The following is a 23,381-nucleotide window of genomic DNA, read 5'->3' as shown; positions in this document are numbered from 1 at the left end:
GTTTGTAGTTTGCATGGGGTTAAGGATATACTGAAGGAATATTTCCTCACATGGTTTCCAAATTACTAACAAAATAGCAAACATCTTAGATATACATTGTTCTCAATGTAGTTTGTGACCCAAGCTAGGAGAAGTGTCTCTTTGGTGGTTTAGTATCTCTCCATCATCAGTAAGCTAGAGCTATAGGGGAAGGGATGATGAGATTTTAAAGTACTCATTATTATTCTTTGTGAAAAATTGCCAGTTTGTTTTTCCCTTCCTATCATTCCTCAGAGTCTGTCTCAGAGCCTTTGGCATTCTGCTGCATTCTGTTTGGCAAGTCTTTCAGCCCATGTAGCACATTTCTTTTCCCTTTCTTCCAACTTTACCCTTACCTGGTCACATTAGAAAAATGTCTTAAAGTCATATATACCAAGTCTTCCTTCATACAATATATAGGTGATGTCAATGAGTAAGCTTTGAGAATATCTCCAGTTCTTTCACCTTTGACTTAAAAAGTGTAATCTGTGATTCTGTTTAGATCTCTTGAGGTTCCAGCATTTCCATTTAGACAGAGCCTTTAAATAGTTATTTATAAGCCTGCTTCTTTTTCTTCCCGATGTTAAACCACAGTTAACAGTATCTTGACCACTTGTACACTGAACTTCTGTAACAGGTTCTAATAAGACTACCAGCCAGAAGCCTATTAATGCCCTAATAAAAGCAATTTATATCAACTAAGTCACAATGAAGACACAGAGGGAAAAGGTTAACCCTGCTGAATGAGTTTTACTGAAGTAAGTAAAAACTTCAGTTCACTCTTTCCCCAGAATCTTGGATGAAATTTAGAGATATGAGCTATATTGGGTAGATGTATTTTTGGATTTAGTTTTCTTTTCTTTCTGTAACTTAGCATGCTCATTTGAAATCTCTTTTCTACTTTCCTTTCACTGCCAAGAATTTCTCTTCTGTTTCTATCAGGAGGGAATGACTGAGGTGTGTGTGTGTGTTGAGGAGGGTGGAGTCCAAAGAAAAGGAAACGAAGAGAGTTTTAAAGGTCTCTTTTTGTCAACCATTTAACCAAAAACCATATGTTTTGTTGGGTACTCTCCAAGCTCCCAGACTGTGCTACCCATCTAATAGTTTAAGTAGCATCAAAGTCTATCTTTTTGGAATTCTTAGAATGTGGAAATATTTTTTTCATAGGGGTTTATTTTCTTTTCTCTGAGAAAGAAAAGTGCAGATAATGCCCAGCAGATTATCATCTTCAACATATTTGTGAGCACCTGTCATAAGGATATTGTTCTAGGTCTTGGAGATACAAGAACACATATTCTGTCTCTTTTTTTAAGCCATTAGGACCTTACAGTTTATTTGAAGAACAAATCATGTACATGTACATTCACAGATGATTAAAGATAAATCAGTAAATGGTATGGACAATAAGGATGAGATGGGAAGCTGGAATGGGAAGTTCCATGGAAAAGTAGTAACAAATTAAATTTGCTGAGACTTAATGCTCTGTGGCCTAATATTGATGAAAAGAATGATGACCATTACAAAGAACTGATGAAAGTCCTAGGAGCAGAAAACTTGCTTATTTTCTTCCCTCCCAGTTTCTCTACTAGGGATCTGACGATTTCCTTTGGCCAGACTACCTGGGCTTAATCCTCTTACCTAATGCTCTTTGTATTGCCCCAACTAATAGCTTGAGAACTTTTTCTGTAAAGAGGGTCAGATATTATATAGTTTAGGCTCATAAACCATGCAGTTTTTGCCACAACTACTCAATTACACAGTTATGGCATGAAAGCAGCTATGACAATATGTAAAAACTGAGCCTGGCAAGATTCAAATAAAACTTTATTTATGGATGCTAAAAATTATTTTAATGCATCACAAAATGGTATTCATCTTTGTTTTTTTTAACCACTTAAAAAATATAAACCTTTTTTGTTTATAAGCTTATGTACTGTACAAAAACAGGGGGCAAATAGATTTGGCCTACAGACTGCTGATTACTGACTTACGCATTAGAAGACTTCAGGGTTTACCAACCTTTACCCTCATTCCAGCTCTATTCAGTTTCTTCATCTGTCTGATAGAAACCAGGTCCAGTTTCTGTGTAAAATTTAGGTAACTTGGGATCTTCGAAGTAAAAAGTTAAAATTAATGTAGTGATTTATTTGATAGAAAATAACTGACATAACTTAAGATCAAAGGAACTCTCCTGGGCATGTTAAGCATCAGAGACTGCTGTCCAGAGAAAAGTCAAGTAACTGGAAGTACACAGGACAACTGAGTCAGAATCTGTGTAATTTCTAGTGAAGCCTGGGTCCATTTCCTCCACTTGACCACTAGCCTTATGCCCTTGGGCAGGAGACCAGAGAATTCCTCTTCAAAGAAGAGGTCAACTGAAAAAGACTCAATGATAGTGTTGATTTCACAATGAAGTTTCTTTAATGCTCCATATTATTTTGAACTATAGAGGTAAATACTCAAAGTCCCAGCTTTATGTATTTAAAGTGAATGCCCAAGGACAACAGGACTGGAGGATGAAAGGGATGGAACAGAGGACATACAGATTTTATTTTAAGTCTTCAAACAATATTTGAATTTAAAAATCCTATTGATACAGTTTTCATAAATATCATAATTTAATTAAAAAAAGAAAGAAAACTGAACCCTCTGGGGACTCTCAATTACTACAGAACGAGTCCAAACTACATGGCACTCCACAGAAGGCATTCTGTGACTTGGGCATAGTCCACCTGTTTGGCTTCATCACAATCACTCCCCAGCACATGCCAGGCAAAGGACTGTTCTACCCAACCCACTTTTACATGCCCGTGTTCTTGCTGCTGTTGTTTTCTCTCTTCAGTGCCTTTTCCACCTCTCAGCCTGGGGTTCTACTTAACCCTTTGGAAAACAACAACTGAAATGTTGCCTCCTCTGTACTTTTCACAGACCCTGTAGGAATTATAGTTGGTTTATTATCTGTGTATTCTCAACACTTTTGACATGTTTACACCCTAACACTTAACCCAGAAGATTATTTATTCATTGCCCTCTCATGCTAGTTAAACTGTAAATATCTCAAAGTAAATATCTGATTAATCTTTATATCACCATTTTCTAGCACACAGTAGGTGCTCAGATAATAGTTATTGATTTGAAGATGGATTTGGTTATAGTCAGATGCTTAATGAAGGAAGAAACCACATGATTAGTGACCAGTTGGATTTACTATTGAGGACAAAGGTCAAAGATGACTCTTATTTTTAAATGTTTAAATAGTTGGCAGTTAGGACATAGATGGTATCACTCGTAGGTGAAAGAAGAGGAGTTTCTTTTGTGGCAGATGTGACAAGTTTGGTTTTATTCTTTCTAAATTGCAGATTGACAGTGAGTCATCTAATAAATATTTTTTATCAGAAGTTAGAGAAAGCAGTTAAATTTCAAAAGAGAAGCTGAGGTTAAGAATATAGGTTATACGGACATTAGCATCTTAGATCATTTGTGAATCTAAGAGATTTGAGAAGATTTTCTGAGGTAGGTAATTGCTTTAAACAGTAATTCTCAACTTCAGATGTTCATACGAGGTGTCTGGAGAGTGCATGAACATACATATTTCTCTGGCTCCACTCCCTGAGATTCTGAATCAGAAGATCTGGGATGGACCCAGGGATCTGCATTTTGACAAGCACCTTTTGATGATTCTGATGTAGATAGTCCACATCTACATCTGGAGGGATTACTGGCATAATGGAAGAAAGAAAAGCTTGGAGAAATTAATTTGGGAGCGATTTGGAAGGCTGGTGAAAGATATGGACTTAATAAAGAAGAGGGATAGACTGCTGACATTTGGAAATGGCTTTGCTACTATCTACAGAAAACAGAAAACACTGGAATTAGAATTTTCCAGTTACTTTATCTGTCTTCAAGATGACTTCCTCTGATTCATGGTTTGAATTTTAAAATGTTTTCATCTCATAAACAGCTTACTGTAAGTACTGAGAAGAAATTTGGAAACTCATGTCATTTTCAACCTATATTGATTTAGAATTCTACTGCTCTAAGTATCATACCTTTTTCTTCAACTTACCAAATGCTTTTGCAGTAATAAAATCAATTACATTTTCAGATTTAACATCCTTTTGTTAAGCAAATTATGTAAAAAGTCTGTGCAGATATAAGCATTGTTTTCTACTATATAAAACACCCTCCGGTGATGACTCATTCTCACGAGTAAAACTCAAAAAAGAATCTATCATTTACTGCATAAATTACTATTGAAAAGTTTGCTTCCACTGCTAACTTTGAAAATGAATAAAGCCTTGTGAATATTTTCCTTAAGCAGTCTAAATTCTGTTTTCACTAGAGCCACAGCTAGTTCTATAAGGGAAACACACCGAACTGAAATTTTACTGATCAAATAATAAATGGTTATTGATTAGATTATTTAATTCACTAAATCATAAATGAATACATATTAACCAAACATGAATTCCTATTAAATTTGCCAACTGCTTCATTACAACAAATGATGATGAAGCATGAAAACTATCCTTGCCTGCTGCATGTGGAAATAAAGACAAACCAAAGGACAATAAGCAAGGCTATTTGTCCAGAGCTTATTACAGCCAAGGAGTCAGCCACCATTACTTGTGGTTGGCAGAGGCTCAAAGACAGGCAGAGAAGCTGGAAAGCTTTATACTAAATAGAAAGGAAGGTTTCAGGTGTGCCCTGATTGGAGACTTTTGGTAGAGGGAAGCTATAATTGGGCTACCTTGAAGTGGGGTATCCCATGCCATTAATTAGGGATATGTATTTGGCTTTCTCTAGTTGGTCCTAAGTTGGAAGCAGGGACAAAAGTTAGGCAAGCTGTTAGTTATTAGTCAAGTCCTGACCATTTGGGGCCAATTGTTACAGAGATTATTGTTTGGCTTCCTGGAACAGTTACTAGAGATAGTGGTCTGACTTACAGATAGAACACTGGCTTCCTGGACAGGTTATGTGGGATATTTTTAAATGTGGTGTATACATTGTCAATAGACACTGCAAGCTGTATTATTGAGAAAAATACAAGTCCTATAGAGTTTTTTAAAACTAAACTTGAATTTAGAATCTTGACTGCTCCTTATATACAAATTAAATAATATGTTTAATAAAGATATTATTCTAATAATTTTCTTGCTAAAAATGTCTTTTTTAATGTACTAGGAATCTTTTAATAATTCCAGTGACCTTTCTTTGAGCTCCGTACATATAACCTAGAAACTAAAATACTAATTTTGAATCACAGCAAATAGGGAGGGAAGTTGATTTATTCAACTCTGAAGGAGAAAATAGAAGAACTATTTCATTTTTATTGTTTCCATGGCCATTGGGTCCATAATCAGAGTCTCTTCTTTGGTATAAGGAGATGTCCAGATATAGGTAGAATTTGTACTTGAAATAACTAATCCTACTACTAAAAAGTACAAATTATAAATCCCACAAGAATGTATTTGTTTATCTAGTACTTAAATAAACTTGTCTTAGAAAAAAATAAAAGAGTTGTTCCCAATAATATGAAACAAGTTCCCAATATAGAAAAGAACAACTTCCCACCCTACCCTCAAAGAAAAAAATACAGGTAAGTTACTAGTTTCTGCCATATTTTATAATCATTACAATACACACAAAAACTATTAGTTTTTATATACAATTCTTTTTTCACTGAACTGTGTGTGCTTGTTCACATGGGTTGGCCCACATAATTGACTACTAAAACTAAAGCATATATCATTATGTTTTATACAAATACTCTTTGAAAAGTGGTAGGCTTCTCTTTCCCCAGGTAACAAAAACTGAATGCATTTAGTGCAAAATACATGTGTTAGAGTATAATGTAAGCCACATATACAATTTCAAAATTTTAACTAGCTTCATTAAAATAAGTACAAAAAAAGAGGTTAAATTAATTGTAATATATTTTATTCAAGCAGTGTATATAAAATACAATTTCTACATGTAATGAATGTAAAAAATTATCATTGATATATTTCACGTTTTTTTTAAATACCAAGTCTTTGAAATGAAGTGTGTATTTTACACTTACCATACATCTCAATTTTGGTTAGCCACATTTCATGAGTTCAATAACCACATGTGGCTAGTGGTTGCTATACTGCACAGTGCAGGTAGAGTGTTTATGGGAAGAAAGGAAGGAGGGAAGGAATGAGAGGATATATATATAATAATAAATAGGGCATGATACCTTCAAAGCAGTAACAAAATGTTTTCAGAAGTGAAAAGTAAGCATTGATTATAAGGGCTCAAGGCAAAGAAGCAACTGTGTACCTTTGGCTTCCTAGCAATTTCTTGAGTATCTACCATAGAATGTGAAATGCTTTAAAGGCAAGGACTTTTCTTTTTCATCTCATTATTATCAGACCCTACGACAGTGTTTGGCATATATTAGACACGTCTGTATATTTGATGAATAGGTGAATAAATTAATCAATGGTAGTATAATATCCTAAATATGTTTATTTTAAAAATGAAAAACACCCAGTTTGTCTTATACATATTAGCAAGGGATTTAGGCAGAACATGTTGATATCCATTTCAGAAATAGAGAAGTTGTGGTTGATACCTTTCATCATTCAGACTTGTGAAATCATTTAATGAGACCAAGAAGTATAAATATAAGACCACGATATGGCATGTATTTAAAAAGCACCTTTTGAAAAAGATGGCCCTCAAATACCTCACTTCAGAGGATTATAGCCAAGTCCCCAAACTAAATAACTGGATTTAATTACTCATAATTAATTTTTTATTAATAAAAAGTATATTCCACTCTATCCCTAGTTCATTATATTTACACATTCTTTCTCTTTTTCTCTTTCCATGTATTTAATTTCCATGTATTTCCATGTATTAATTTCATAAAGGTGTGACTTAAATTTTGAAAAGGACTGGATTCCCCAAGTAGAAATCAAACTCATAGTGTCTCAAAGAATCAAATTGCTTGAATTTCAAGGACAAGCTATGTGTTTCAGATTTAAAAGGGACTTACAATGCCCTCACCTGCTTTCTGTCACTCAGACTCACCAGATATCTCTTTAATTATAAAAAAACAATTTTACTGAGTATGACCCGCAGACATCTTTAAATATAAATTATGTTTTACTTTCTGATTTAAAAAAATTCCTCATCCTGATAAAACATTTATAGAAGACTATAAGGAGAAAGTTAAAATCACCCATAATCCCACTCTTCAGGTATTTTAATATTTTGGTATATTTTTCTGAAGTCATTTTAAAAACTGTAAATATATGTGACTTTTATAAAAATTGTTATATTACAGATATAGCCTTATGTCCCACTTACCATATAATGAACATTTTATCTTCATAAATAGTCTTTGGAAATAAGATTTGAGTGACTGTCAAAGATCCTAAGTCTTGTTTGATGTGTGTAATGAAAACATGCTATTCACATCATTCTACAAAAGCATTAACAATTACTGGTACAAAGTAGACTTTGATAACTTCCCTTTTTCTACCCCCAACACCCAAAGGCTTAATTATTGTTCTTACAAAGGTTCCAGAGACATTGGTAACTTGCTCCCAGACCGGAGACTGGGTTTGTGCTTTGCTCCTGAAAAGGAGAAGATAGGAGGAGGGCAGGGAAATAGCAGAATGTAATGTCGCACGGATTTCTAGGTGTTCATTCACTCTTCATCAGTTATCCCTCATGAGTGAGATCATAAGTATATTTCTCCTAAACTCAGAAATGTTCAGGATGAGTGTAATTTTTATGAAAATTCATAATGATGCTTGATACTGAGGGCTCCAGTTTAGGTTGACTCAGGTGCAATAAACAGCATGAATAGGCACAGGAGCTGGTGACAAGGAGTCATGAGGAGGAAAGCCCGTAGGAAATCAGATATGCTAGGAGGGGGTGGGGCTCCCAGCTGTGTCGTAGATAAGATCGTGCTTTGGTCCCAAGAATTTCTCTTTGGAATGGACATACTTATCTTTGTTTCTCAGACACATTATCTTTGATGTTTCTAACTCAGTTGGGTTTTGTGGTCTTTTCTTCTCACCCCAGGAATTTCAAAACTTTGGAAAAGCCTTACTCTGCGTGGTTCCTGTCCATACGTGTCTGGCCAAAGGCTTCTGAGTTCTCCAGGTCTGGGTTGTAAATGGGTCATGATAACATTCTTTACCATGTTTTCTTCCTGGCCTCACAACATACAATGCAGTCACTTATACAAATTAAAAACAAACAATGTTTTCCTGATCCGTGCCTATATTTGCATTTTAATTCAAATTTGTTACTTGTCTTTACCACATCCCTTACTGTAAATACCATCTATAATGATAAGGCTGAAAACTCTTCTTGGTTTATAACACTTTGTGGTGAGATGGGTAGAAAATTAAAGGATTTATAGTGTCATTAGATGAATTAGTCCCACAGGAAGTATGGATTCTTAGCCTCAATGTTACATTTTGTCTAGAAAAAGAAACGTGTGTTCATTTCTCAGTGCTTATAGTAAGAGTATTATCAAGTGTCTATTATATAAGCACTATCAGAATAAAAGAATAACTCACTCTGCAAAATGGTTGCATGTTTAAGTTATTCTTTCTTGGTGATTCTTCATCCCTCGAAGTAGTGTTGTAAGAAGCAGTTCTGTGCTGAGTGGTCTGGGGCAAGAGCCTATTGTGCAGCACTCAGGTTACTTCATATCCCTTTCAAAAAGCTGTGGTCTGTCTTATCAAAATGCTTTCTAACTACTGTGAACAGTGACTTTCTCCTTGCAACATTTTCAGGGGACTCCTATTATTGGAAATTTGCAGAATGGGAATTGCTGGTGTGAATTAGTTCTGTAGAAATGCTCTGGCTTCTAGAAAAGAAAAGAAAAACATAACAAATAATAAAATTTGCTCCAACCCACACGTGGGTCTAGCTATTTTCTCTGGATGTTTCTATTTATTTTACCAGAATATGTTAAACAAATACTTATTGAGTGGCTATTGTGATCACATACTGTGCTAGACGCTGGAGATAAGCAAGACAAATAGCCTCCTCATAGTAAAATTGCAGGATTTGTGTTGATATACTTGTTTGCCTGGAGTTTTGGTGCTACCAGCTCAACATTTAATTTTTTTAAACTACATTTTCATTGCTTTATATGCCAGCCACCAGTAATCAAATGACTTGTAACAGAGCTTGGTGGATTATTTATGAATTTTCTTGACCAGCCTGAAAAGAGCATATGAAAGAAAACAAATCTTTTAGAAAACATGCACCTTATGCTACTTGAATGAACTGGTCTCTGTTAATTAACATAAAAAAAATTAGAAAGCTAAGGTTTTTAGCCTTAAAATTTTTGTGAAAATGTGGTACAATAGGTAGTATTGAGAATATGAGCATTACATAAGAAAAAAATAACAATGTAGAGTAAAATATGTTACATGCGATTTTCTGATACTAGATTTAAGGATTACTGTATGAAATAAAAGGGAATAATGTGCTACATGTAAGGCTTAAATAAGTATGGTGTACTGCATGAACCAAGTCCTATATTCTTGGGTATGGAGCTTATTCTCTTGCAAGTTATTTCAGTGATGTGAATGACTGAGATGTACGAACTAAGCTCTATGCCTAGAAAAGAACTGAGTCCACTTCCTCATTTCCATTTTGAGTGCAGTTTATCTGAAGAGGCTCCTACATTGATGATATTGTTCTGTTAGCCAGCCAACCAGTTGGTATTTTGGTTGTATCATACTTTGTAGCTAAACAGTTTGTTTAGAAATATTTGAGAAAATTATCCAGATAACAGTTTCAACTCCAATCGTGGTATGGAAAATTATGCCAAATAATCAGAAATGCAGTCTGATACCTATTGAATCAGATTCACTTATAGACACAACCCAAATATCACATGATAAAAGAAGGACTTAAGATTCAGACACTCTTCATCATTCTAAAGGTTCTCCTCCAAGGTATTTGGGAAACATAGGTAATTCTAAGCAACAAGCCATCTCATGGTTTCTTTTTCACAGGCTTTGTGTTTATGTTATTTTAGTGACCTCTTTAAATATAACACCTTATCTTTATATTGCATATTATGTTTTGTCAACCTACTTTATACATCATCGAATATGCTCCTTATGACAATCTCATGGGAAAGACAGGTTAGAGTTCCTCAAAATTTACATGGCAAGTAATTTATTAATAGAGTAAAGATGGGAGCTTATGTACCTTGACTCTCAGTATCTCCTTCACTAAACTATAAGCATCTTGAGGAACTATATTCCTCTCACCAAGTGGGACATTCCTTAACTGTGAAGAATAATTGTTGAAACTGAGAACTGTCCATGATCTATGATCCAAGTGTTATTGGTACATATGCAAAGAACTACTGAGAAGTGGCAGACGTTAGGATGCCTAAATTACTGGCAGGTTGTGGTTGTTGCTTTCTGAGATAGTGTGGACAGGAAATATTCCTTAATATGGGAGAGTGTTGGAGGGGTGTTAATAGTACTTTTACCCCATTTAAAAATGAGCCCTCCTCAAAATGTATCACTTTGAGTTATACTGAGAGATAGAATGAACTGCTTTTGAGATGAATTAGAGATGATGACCCCAAGATGGTGACTCATTTACCTTTTAAAATTAAATTAGAATAAATTAAAAACTAGCACTAGAATAATGCTACTGCTGTTCCTTCCAATGTTCATACAACAGAAGAGAAAGGAATGGAATTACCTCCAGCTCATGTTGACCTGGGTCTAAACCTCCATAAATCTTCAATAGCAAGTATTAGGGTCAATGTCATTGGTAGAGAAAATATTGAGAACTATGGATTCTCAGGAATGTATAGTCTGATGTTGTTTTACCCTTATGGCATTATGCTTTGCATTTTTCATCATCTTTTAAATGCACCTGATATCTTTCCTGTTATATTATAGGCAACATGGGATAATTCTTGTACTTTTTTCTGTTTTTCAGTTTATTGCATATGTTGGTGACTGATATTACCACAATACAACCATTAAAATCATGACATTAATAATAATACATTACTGCCTTCTGAAGTTCAGATTGCATTCTAGTTTTGCCAATTGTCCCAATAATGTCCTTTATAGCAAAATGCAGGATATAGAAGGACATTCATGATTTGACATCTGTCACCCTTATTTACCTTTTTCTCAATTTCTTTCTATGTGAAAACTAAACACTCCACACAAAACTAATTGCAGCTTCTCACCAGGTGTTAGTCTTAATATAGAGGGTGTATACAATATGTTTAACCAGGCACACCCTGAAAAATCAGCCCTGTTTATGTTTGCAATGAACAAACAGGGTTGAGTCACCATGCATTTGAAAGAATTTCAGTAATACAGTTCAAACAATCTTCAGGATGTTCTTTTCTCAGGAAGCTTTAATTTTGAGGCTCTGGGTCTACTCATTACAGTATCACAGTGCTGACTAGAAAAAAATTCATCAGTCTCAAGAATAGATTGCTCCAGTAGGCTGCCAGGCATTTGTGCTGATTCTCCAGGGCAGCCATGGCCCAGAGAAGGAATGAGAATGAGTGATGGCAGGCAGCCCTGGGGCCTGTCCTTCACCTTGCCCCTTCTCTCTGCTCTACTGTTGAAAGGGCCTGTGGCCTCGCCACTAGAAAATATTGAATGGTGTTAAGATGCCTGCCTCTGTGCAAAATGAGAGGCTGAATACAGGCTGCCCCTGAATACAGGCTGCCCCGAGTGAAAACAGTTGATGGAGGTATAAGGGAGTGCTCCTCGGGGGTGAGAGGGCCCATGCATGGAAACAAAGTGGAATTTGGATGGAATATGGGGCCAGGTGATAGTTTATGTAAATCTGTCTGCCTCAGAATTGGAGATAACAAAATAGAGGCAACTTAACTCTCCATTTTTAGTTCTGAAATACTGAAAATATCATCTGACCAGAAAAATTAAAGCTCAATTTAAAAAATTTTCAACCAGATTTCTTTTTAAACTATCTTGCTATTTTGCTAAGAGGGAAAACCTTTCTTTGATGGAAATACGTATTTTCTTCATTGGATTATATGTACAACAGCTCTCATTCTTTTTCCTTTTTCTGTTTTTTGAGCACCATTACTATGTCAGGAACTGTTCCCCATGCTGGGCATCTGAGGATGAAAAATAGTTCTTGTGCTCAGGAGTTCACAGAGCTTGTCATATGGCATACAGCATAGTAACTTGCAGCAGTAGAGGAATGTGGGTGTCAGGAGTGGCTTGGAGATGAGCTAAAGTTTATGAACAGCTGCATTTCTCATTTTTATATTTTAGAATGTTTTTTTTCCATTTTCCTACTAGCTTTATTAATTTATCAGACTTAAATAGTACATTTATACTTATTTTTACTCTTAAAACCTAGTTTTTTTCTGAATTTGGATTAGGGCACACTTGCTTAAATACATAGAAAGGATTGCTTTTCTCTCAAATGTGTGCCCATTCTAACCCGTGTAGTGAGAAGACAGTGGACAGTCCTTCCTGAGAATGGTGAACAAATGACTGGTGATGTGGGCATGGGACCAGTGACAGGCAGTGTCCCTTTCTCACAAACTACCATTAAGCATGTTTCCACCGGCCATGGACTGTGTGGCCACAGGTACAGTGGAGGGAGGCTGGTAATATAGGAAGTGAAAGCTTAGGAGAGGGAAGGTGGGGAGTGGATGGAGAAGGCTAGGGGAAGAACAGGTACTGTTACACTGTTACCACAAGAAGGAAGAATTGAGAGTGAGGTCTAGAGTTGGACTAGCTGGGTTCAGATCATTCCTAGCTGACTCCTTGGGGGAATTACTGGATCTCTCTGAATCTCTTTTTCCTCATGGGCAAAATATGACAGCTGGAACGTTCAATATGTAAGGCCCTTAGCTCAGTGTCTGTTTGCTGTATGAGCAGGAGCAGGAGGAGATGAAGATGATGATGATAATGACAATGAGGTCCTAAGCTTCATCTGAGGGATGCCTGGGGTGAGGGAGGTGGATGGGGTCTCTGATCTCCCAAAATATGCAGATGAGGAGGGAGATAATTACATCACAGTAGAAGAAGTACTGTTGTAAGGGAAGCACAGAGTGCTTTGAGAGCTCAAGGGAGGTGTCTCAAGCACACACTTGGAAGATCAGGTAAGAGTTCTTTGAGGAAGGAGTATCTAAATGGAGGCTTTAATTCAAAGTAAGTAAGTGCAATCCAAGCAAAGGGGAAGGGGCTAGGGTAGGAGAGAATAGAAGAACATATGGAAAAGTACAGTGGAGCCAAGAGCAGTGATCCCCAGGTACTAGAAGGTATTTTGGAAGGCTGAAGTAGCTAAGTGCAAGATGGGGAGTTACAAGAAAGGTGTCTACAGTATGTGAGAAGGCCTGTTGTTCAAGGTACAAATTTGTACTATACCCCAGCATGCCTGGGGAGCAGGCCTGTGAAGTTTTAAGCAAGAAACAACTATGCAATTTTGAAAGCTTGCCCTGCTGGCAGTGGGAACTGCTAGAGGGAGAAAGGGAGAGAGGAGGGCCAGTTGGATCACTGCAGTAATAAAGTGAGGGATGATGGTGGCTCGAATCAGGAAGTAACATCCACTATATAAAAAGCATACAAAAACGAGACATATTTACAAGGTGTAATGAATAACATTTCACAATAGATTGTATGTGTGGGGAAAAGTAGAGAGAAAATTTAGAATAAGACACAAGATTTGGATTTTGACAATGGAGTACTTAGCTTTATCTACACACTGAAATGCTTTTGGCTGCAAGGAATGGTAAACCATGTCAGAGCTTTAAACTGGTGGTTCTCAAAGTGCATTCTTCGGATAAACAATACTGACATCACCTTGGAACATGTTAGCATGTACATTCTTGGGCCCCACTCTAGACCTACTTTATCAAAACCTCCTGGGGGAGGGTCGAGTCATATGGGTTTTAGAAGCCTTTCAAGTGATTCTGTCTCATGCTAAGTTTGAGAACCACTAATGTGAACCATCATTTTAGAGAAAGGCAGCCTGAGGAATGTGACGCTGGTTCTGTTTCTCTGTTTTTCTTTTGATTCTACCTTCTATCATATCATGTGTTTGTTTTCAGGCAAACTCCTGCTGGCAGCACAAGATACCTGTACAGTTTCAGGTGTCAATTCAAGGCCAACAATATTCAAGGACAGAAAATGGTTCTTTATTAGGTTTCAGGGACCTTTCCCAGAAGCACCTCAGAAGACTTCAGCTCAGGTCTCATTCCTTAAGCTCAAGGAAGCTTAAGGCAAGAGGGGTCAACTTTTGCAAGTGCTACCAAAATTTCCAGAAAGATAAAGTTTGTGAAATGTGAATTGTTTAGTAGAAGAGTTGGGATGGAATCACATGTCCATGCAAACCCACTCATGGGCAAGGGAAATGATTCTACCATTATTGGATTAATGTACTTTTAACCAACCAGGACATATCAGGGATAGAGCTCAAGAGTCTTTGAGGAGGGTGGAAATATGAACAAAATTGGGGTTTTATTAGGAAGGAGAAAAGGGCAAGGATGGATTTTTGGTAGGCATCCAACAATGTCTGCTTCTGGTGTGACACTAATGACTGAGATATAGAGAAGAAGAGAAACAGAATTTATGGGGATGACAGTGAGTTCAGTTTTAGATGGGTCACATTTAGGTTCCTCTCGGACATTGAAATGGATATAGTCAGTAAGCAGCTGGATATGGAGATGTGAAGCTCTGGAGAAAATCTTTGGCTGATGATTATTTGGGAATCATAAATTTAAAGCTAGCAAAGGTAGCCAAGGGACTGAATGAAATCATCCATGAAAAGTGTATACATTGAAAAAAGAAGAGCCATTAGGAGATTTGTGAGGAAAATAAGCATTTGGGGAATAGGACCCCGGGATGGATTTGAAGAGTAGGCTGAGGAGCATGGCCCCAAGAAGCAGAATAAATACTAAAAGTGCACATTATTAAGGAACCTTAAGGCAAGAGTGGTCAACTGTTACAAGTGCTACCTAAATTTCCAGAAAGATAAATTTTGTGAAATGTGAATTGTTTAGTAGAATAGTTGGGATGGAATCCAGACTTCAATGACTAGATAATGAAAGATGGAGGCAGGAAAACAGATAACCTTCTACAGATATAGGACAATTAGTTTTTAAAAATGAGAAATAAGACAGGGAAAATCCCAAAATTATATTTAGACAGGACAGAACCAGTGTAAAGTTGAACAATTTCTTTCAACTAATTAGGAAAGGCTTTATGAATTTGCATGAACTGCTATAGTAGAAAGAAGGGTTGAAAAATTCATTGCCCAGCAAAAAGCTGGAATGAAATGGAATGTGGAGAGGACTCCATGAGTAAAAGAAGAGAGAAGAAAGGAGAAGGTGATAACCAAAGTTTAAAAATTCAGGAGCATATTATCTAAATGAAAAGATAAGGTTAAAGCACATAAGGCTAATAGGAAACAGTAAAGTATTCCTTTGCGTAGAAATATTCTAAGTGCAAAAGGAAATCAGATAAGTGGAGATTAAGGATTAACCCACTATCCTGAGAGCTAGTCAAACTCTTAGAGGGAACATTAGCTTTTTAAAGACATGTGGTACAATATAAAGGACAATGATAGTCCTCTAAATATAGTAATCTAGGGGTTTGTGACGCTTTGTACAAAGGGCGTGGCTCTGTACACACTTCTAAATTGCCCTATATAATGATGCACAATCATTAACTGAGTGTCTTTGTTTTCTGTCCCCCCAAAGGTGCCAAATTATCTTCTCTACTGAAATGCGGTTTTTAAAATCATAGGTTTCATACCTGTCTTCACAACAATCGATGAGGTGGATGAGATACACAACTATTCTGGGAGACCCAGAATTCTAAATGAAATGATTAAGTATGTCTTAAAATGACATAGGTTAAGTGCTCTTTTAGTTTCATTATTCAGTATTTATGAATTTAAAAACAGAACTACTTGATAGATGAAAGCAAATGCAAAGACAATACAAAAATTAGCAAAACAACTTTGTTTACATGTAAAGCATTTTCTGAGTTTGTTTTTGTATTAGTACAGTATATAGTCAAATTTAGATGCTTTGGTATTTTTCCATGATGAACTCATTCTATGTGTCATAGAGATTTGTTTTTCTGTAGTGTCAGCAAATAAAAGTACAGTAAAAAAATGTGCTTCTTCTTTCATCATCAGTCATCCTTGATGAGAGTTTAAGTACAAAGTCAGTTTAATATTCTCACATAGCCTGTTTCTAATAAGAGCTTTTGCTTTCATTTTGATGAGTTAACTTTAAAGTAGAATTTACTCTTAATGTTTTAGCTGCAGCTTATAATTTGTCCTAATTTTTAAAATGTTACATCCTTCTGTACAGCAAAGGACACTATCAGCAGAACAAAAAGGCACCCTACACTATAGGAGAATATATTTGTAAATGACATATCTGACAAGGAGTTAACATCCAAAATATATAAAGAACTCACATGCCTCAACACTCAAAAAGCAAATAACCCTATTAAAAAATGGGCAGAGAATATGAACAGACAGTTCTCCAAAGAAGAAATTCAGATGGCCAACAGGCACATGAAAAGATGCTCCACATTGGTAATTATCAGGGAAATACAAATTAAAAGCACAATGAGATATCACCTCACACCATTTAGGATGGCCAACATAGAAAAGAATAGGAGCAACAAATTCTGGCAATGATGCGGAGAAAGGGGAACCCTCCTACACTTCTGTTGGGAATGTAAACTAGTTCAACCATTGTGGAAAGCAATATGGAGGTTCCTCAAAAATCGAAAAATAGAAATACCATTTGACCCTGGAATTCCACTGCTAGGAATTTACCCTAAGAATGCAGTAGCACATTTTCAAAAAGACATATTCACCCCTATGTTTATCGCAGCACTATTTACAATAGCCAAGAAATGGAAGCAACCTAAGTGTCCATCAGTAGCTGAATGGATAAAGAAGATGTGGTACATATATACAATGAAGTATTATTCAGCCATAAGAAGAAAACAAATCCTACCATTTGCAACAACATGGATGGAGCTAGAGGATATTATGCTCAGTGAAATAAGCCAGGCAGAGAAAGACAAGTACCAAATGATTTCACTCATCTGTGGAATAAAAGAACAAAGGAAAAACTGAAGGAACAAAACAGCAGCAGACTCACAGAACCCAAGAATGGACTAACAGTTGCCAAAGGGAAAGGGACTGGGGAGGTGGGTGGGAAGGGAGGGAGAAGGGGAATAAAGGGCATTACAATTAGCACACATAATGTAGCAGGGGGTGGGGGTGAGGAGGGCATGGGAAGGTAGTTTGGCACAGAGAAGACAAGTAGTGATTCTATAGCATCTTACTATGCTGATGGGCAGTGACTGTAATGGGATACGTGGTGGGGACTTGATAATGGGGGGCATCTAGTAACCACAATGTTGCTCATGTGACTGTATATTAATGATACCAAAACAAAACTTAATTAATTAATTAAAATAAAATAAATAAAATAAATACGCCCCCCCCAAATAAATGTTACATCCCGGAGCTGCCATTGAAGTGGTTCTCTTAAGTAAGTAACCCAGATACCTGTGTTAGGCAGGAAAATAGATATGAGCCAGGTGGAAAGAGAAAAAGGCCAGAAAGTCCACTAAAAAGACCCAAAATTAATCAATTAAAGCTCAAAAAGCCAAGAGCAACTTGGCCTGGAATGTTTGAATATTTCGCAGATAAAGGAAGGTACCTCAGCATAGCCCAGGTCTTTATTGTGTTAATCAAGCAGGTCCAGTTTACTTCTTTACCTTTACCTATATGCTGTTTTTTTTCTCTTTCCAGCCCTAATTAAGTAGTTTGTAACCTAAGCAACTAATTTAGCATGCAGGCCCAGCTGTAAACAACATAGTGAAAGGCAGGAATGATTCCATCTTAAAGATTGTATTTTAATACACAGAAAGTTAAAATGTAAGATTCTTAACTTACTCTTTAGCAAACAGACAATAGCTTAGCCCACCTTGGGGGCTGGGCAGGCAGCCTGTTCTGCTCCCAGAGGAAGACACTGGTATCCCAGGGAGAAATCAAGAGCAGGAATTTCCTTGTGTTAAGTTGATTCTAAGTATTCAAAGACCACTTAGCAAGTCTGCACCCCCAGCCCTTAGTCACATTCCTAAAGAATCCTTAAAAGGGGGAACCCCCGGCCTTCGGGGGGCTCCTCTCTCTGAGGTCGACCGCACTTACAAAGCATGTATCCTTTTAACTTCAAACTCTCTCTTTTTAACCTTTCAGGGGGCGTTCCTCCCTCTGGGGTCGCCCTCACTTTCTAGGTGTGTATCCTTTTAATCTTTTCCCAACCTTTCAGAGGTGCCTATTCTCTAGGGCAGCCCACACTTCCCTTTCTCCAAGTGTGCTCCTTTGGCCTCAAATAAACTTCTCACTTAAACTTCTCAAATAAACTTCTCATTGTCTCTGCACCTTTCCAGTAGTGTTTTATTACGTTGCTTTGTCATTCTAATCTTCCGAATTCTGGCTTTAACCTTCTCTCTATCCTCTCTCAGACATGTAAGGAGGGGCTGCTCAGAGCTCAGACGTGGGCTTGCAAACTACCATTGCCTGGGTGGCGGGGAACTGCAGCTTACAGTCATGTTGTTTAGTATCCTGCCTGAAAGTCTCCCTTCTTTACTTATAGGAATTTCGCAGAACATAATCTCACTCCATCCAGTGCTCTGAGGCTCCTCCAAAGCCTGGGGTGGTAGGAACTCAGGTCCCACGTGGTGCAGATCCAAGCAGACGCTGGACGCCAGGTGACCCTGGCTTAAGGAGTTAGCAGGGGTCGTGCCTCATGCTGAGTAACTGTTCAATGAACTTCCTTTATTATTCTATTCTGTCATTCCCTAACACTCTTACTTTAATGAATTCCTTCCTCACTTTGTCCTCTGACTTCCCTGTGTCACTGAACTCTCCCTGACACCTGAATGCATATAGTTAATCGTTCTTCATATTTGTGCAGGATCACCTTGGTGATGCCCTGTAGTCGTATTTCACTTTACATGCTGAAATGCCTCATTTGTTTTCATGTGTTTATATTTTACTTATTTATTTAGTTTTCTTTATTATCTGATTTATTCATTTAACTATGTTTTTTTCTTCTGTTAGTATGCAAGATTGAGTTGTCCTAAAATTACTAGTCAATACTGGTGGGCTGACTATATTATACGGTTCAGTGATGGTAAGGCTAATTTACTGCTAAGAGCGATGTGGAGTGGAAATGACATCCCAAAATGAATCTTTCTATAAAAGCTATAACAGCAATAAAAGACTGGCAAAACACTCAGAATCAACTTTTTCAGAACTCTGGAAATTAACCAAAGGCTTGTAGCAATCCAGGAAGTACTTATTCAAGAAAAACTGCCAAATACTGTTAAAAAAAACAGCAACTCCCATCTCCCACTCCTCAGTTCAACAGTCACCTTGAAAGAAAAAGAGCTCACATTCCCAATACAGGAGGGAGCAGAACAGAGCTCTTTTGAAGCTTCATTCCCAAAGAATTGATATTATTTGATCTGTTAGATGGTTCCCTGGAAGACCCAGCTGGAAAGAAAGGCTTGTCTTTATTTGTCCCGATTCAAGCTTGCCCAGTGCTAAAAACCTCTCCTCAGGGGCATTTATGGAAAACATTTGCAGGCAAGTGTTTTAAAATCATCATGCCTGAGGTAATGGTTAACAGTTGGTGCAAAAAAATGCTAACCAAAAAGCCTGAAAGGAAAAGCTGAAGAATGAGGTGTCCACAGGAGTTTGGAAAGCTCTGACATATTCCTGGGGATCTGGAAGTTCATGCACATGTGTAGTGCTGTGAACATGGCCAGGAGGGACCTGAGAAAGCCCTAAGCTCTAACCTCTGGTTCCCCTTGAAGCTCTGTGCAAACAGGAAGTGGAAGGAAAGGCAGAGCCAAAAACCGTGTTGGAGGCATGCTCCCACCTGCACATAAAGCTCCTCAACCAAGATCCGGAGGTTTACTGGTTCCAGGCATTTCAGAAATGTTTGCCTGATCACTAGCTGATCACTAAGTTAACTGAGATTTCAGTGGCCACATATAGCAAAGAATACCAACCTGACAGAATTAGTTCATAAATATCATAAGCAAATCAACAAAAGTTGGTGAATTCTACCAATCATTTAAAGAATTATTAATACCAATCCTTTGCACACACCCTGCCCTCACCAATCAAAACAAAATAAAACAACCTCCATGCCTATTGACCAGTGAATGGATAAGCAAATGAGGTATATCAACACAAAGGAATATTACTTGGCAATTAAAAGAAAAATGTTTAACGTTAAAGGAAAGTATTAAAGCTCATAGTATGGATGAACTTTAACATTAGGCTAAGTGAAAGAAACCATTCACAAAAGGCCACAAATCATATGATTCCATTTATGTAAAATGCCCCAAATACGCAAGTCCACAGAGATAGAAAATAGATGAGTGGTTGCCAGGGACTGGGGAAGAAGGAGATTGGGGAGTGGTTACTAACAGCTGCAGGGTTTCTTTCTGGGGAGATGAAAATACTCTGGTATTTGGCAGTAATAACGATTGTTACATCTCTGTGAATCCTAGGATCCATTGAATTATACACTTTGAAATAGTGAATTTTATGGTATGTGAATTATATTGCAAAAAATTTAGTCTTTTATGTTGAAATTAATGTTTGTTATTCACTTTAGAATTGAAATGGTATCTCCAGAATTTTCAGTACTCACCTAATATTTAATATTTTTTGCCATTTTTTGACATTGATCTTGAGACTCATTTTATATTCTTGTCTATTCAACTATGATTTTTAAAGTTTGATCTGTTATTTTAAAAATCTATTATTTTTAAATATGTATACATTCTCAATGCTAAAAACAAAGAATCAAAATTGTTCTACATATTTCAAATTTTCTATGTGCAAACAATAAGTATAAAATAGAATTACATTTTTCAGACTGAAATTTAGTAAGCACAGATTATAATAAGGCTTCGGTTTTAAGTGTGACATCAACTTTTCAATTGTGTTTGGTTATCAAGTCAGTTTGCTTTTGCTATATAAAAAACTGTCTAAATCTTAATTATTTAAACAAGCATTATTTCTTATGTTTCTGTGTGTAGGCTGATTGTTTCTACTTGTTTGTCTGGCTGGGCTGGGTTGGGCTGGAACTCATTCACCTGTGTGGGACCTCAGCTGAAACAGCTAGCCACCTCTCTCTGCATGTGGTTTCTCAGCCTCCCACAGGCTAGCCTGGGCTTGTTCATATGCTAGGAAGAGTCAAGCAGCAAGAGAGGAAGACACTGTATGATCACTGTGATGGCTAATTTCATGTGTCAACTTGATGCAGTAACAGGTGCTCAGATAGTTGCTTAAGTTCTGATGTGGAATGAAATACCCAGTGGATGATGTCTCCAATTCTGTTCCATCCCAAGGACTCAAGTGGATCTCCTGTTTCACTGATGGTCCCCTCACACCTAGTGCTTTTTCACTGCAATTATTTGCTTTCTGGAAAACAGGCCTGCAGGACCTTAAATTCAGAAGGGAAGGGTATACTCTTCTTTGAGAAAAAAAAAAATCTGTTCAGGTAGTGAGTTCAAAATATCTCTTCCACCAGGCCAAAGCTGTCAGCAAGATGGGACACTCTATGTGAGCATACAGAGGAAGGGCTACTGCCCTAAAATAATGTCAGCTGTTGTAGAATCTTCTAAATGTGGAGTAGTTTCATCAGTTTGAGAATGTGTCTTATTACCATGTGTTTTACCAAATGTACAGGCAAGTGTTTATTACCATGTTTCTGAAATGAGAATGAAATGGGTGAAATACTTTTTCAGTGAGTCCCATTTGACATTGTTTAAATGTTTATGCCATTAGACAAAGAATATTGATCTTCCTCATTTTTAATCAGTCTTATTCAAAGTATTTCTTGAATTTGTAGATGGTTTCTAACTTACAGTTTCATTGAAGAAAATCTAACTGAATTTAGAAATAACCCACCAGAATGTGTTACTTTATGTATTAATTTGTAAAATGTACTTATTAGAATGAAATTATTACAAAATAATTCTGTACAGAATTCCCTTATAAGGAAAAGTACTTTTTTTATAAGACTGTCACTGAAAATAAATATTTGCAGTTGTTTTGTTGTGGGTATATTAAGCCTCCCAGTTTTAATAAAAGTTCTAATAAATGACTTTAATAGTAGGTACAGATAATAACATACTATTATGTAGAGAAAATCATTGAAACACATCAGTGAGTTTACAGTTAAAGGATAAAATGGAGAAATTTCATATCTGTTTACATTTAAGTTCTGTAATGTTGCTTCTGAAAATATCAAGAGTCAACATTCATCTCCAACTAACCATTTCCTCCAAATATACAGCATTGTGTTTTAAAGTTCACATGCATTCAGGAGAATTAAAATAATTGAAAAATTGAAAAATATTATTTACTTGGTATAATATGGCACACCTCAAGTTTTTCTCCTAGGAAGGGCCACAGAAAGATCTGAAAGACCAAAGTCAGTGCAGAAAGACATAATTATGTTAGAGAGGTAATGGCAAGACTGTATTTGTTAGATTCTACAAGCAACAAAAAGAGTTTTGCTTTAGTTTGCTTTAAGGGAGGGAAAGAAATAGGGAAGTTGTCAGAATATAGACTCAGGTGGCACCAGTAGGCCCAGCAGACACATTTTTAAGACACCTTGCAGAGAGGAAGCTACAGGCCTGAGAGGAGAGGTAGAAAGAGCCCAAACTGGAAGATACAAGGGAACAGGGGAAGGGGAGAGGGAAGAAAAGGAGAGTGAGCCATAAACAGAGAGGTGGAAAGGGAAGAAGGTTGGATTGAGAGACAGGGGGAAAAACATGAAAAAAAAACCCCACTCATATGTGGCAAGAGGTATGGAGGGAAGGCCCATATCCAGAACTACCCATTTCAAATTTACCTTTTGCCAGGCCAGTCTCATAACTATATTAATAAAGTAATCGTCATATATAAATATAAATGTATATATATATACAGTTGACCCTTGAACAACACAGGTTTGAACTTCTTGTGTTCACTTATCCATGAATAGTTTTCAATAGATATATTGGAAAAATTTTTGGAGATTCGTGACAACTTGAACTTCCTTTTTCTAGCTTGCTTCATTGTAAGAATACAGTATATAATACTTAGAGCATATAAAATATGTATTGAATTGACTATGTTGTCACTAAGTCTTTTGGTCCACAGTAGATGATTAGTAAATTAAGTTTTTTGGGAGTCAAAAGTTATATGTGGATTTTCAACCGGACGGGGTGGGGGAGGGGCAACTGTATATATGAGCTTGAAAGGTCTCAATTTCAAATGAT

General features: G+C 36.8%; 1 long non-coding RNA gene across 1 annotated transcript in view; it reads left to right on the top strand.

The window, feature by feature from the left end:
* Positions 1-5,020, top strand: part of LOC140845500 (uncharacterized) — a 32,458-nt gene extending 27,438 nt beyond the window's left edge. The window contains exon 4 of the long non-coding RNA XR_012124308.1: positions 3,708-5,020. This is a non-coding gene — a long non-coding RNA (uncharacterized lncRNA). The remainder of the gene's footprint in view (positions 1-3,707) is intronic.
* Positions 5,021-23,381: the final 18,361 nt, after the last annotated feature.

The sequence above is a fragment of the Manis javanica genome, chromosome 13 (assembly GCF_040802235.1).
Source record: "Manis javanica isolate MJ-LG chromosome 13, MJ_LKY, whole genome shotgun sequence".
NCBI lineage: Eukaryota > Metazoa > Chordata > Mammalia > Pholidota > Manidae > Manis > Manis javanica.
Note: the sequence above shows the minus strand (reverse complement) of the source record. Positions and strands in the feature narration are given on the sequence as shown.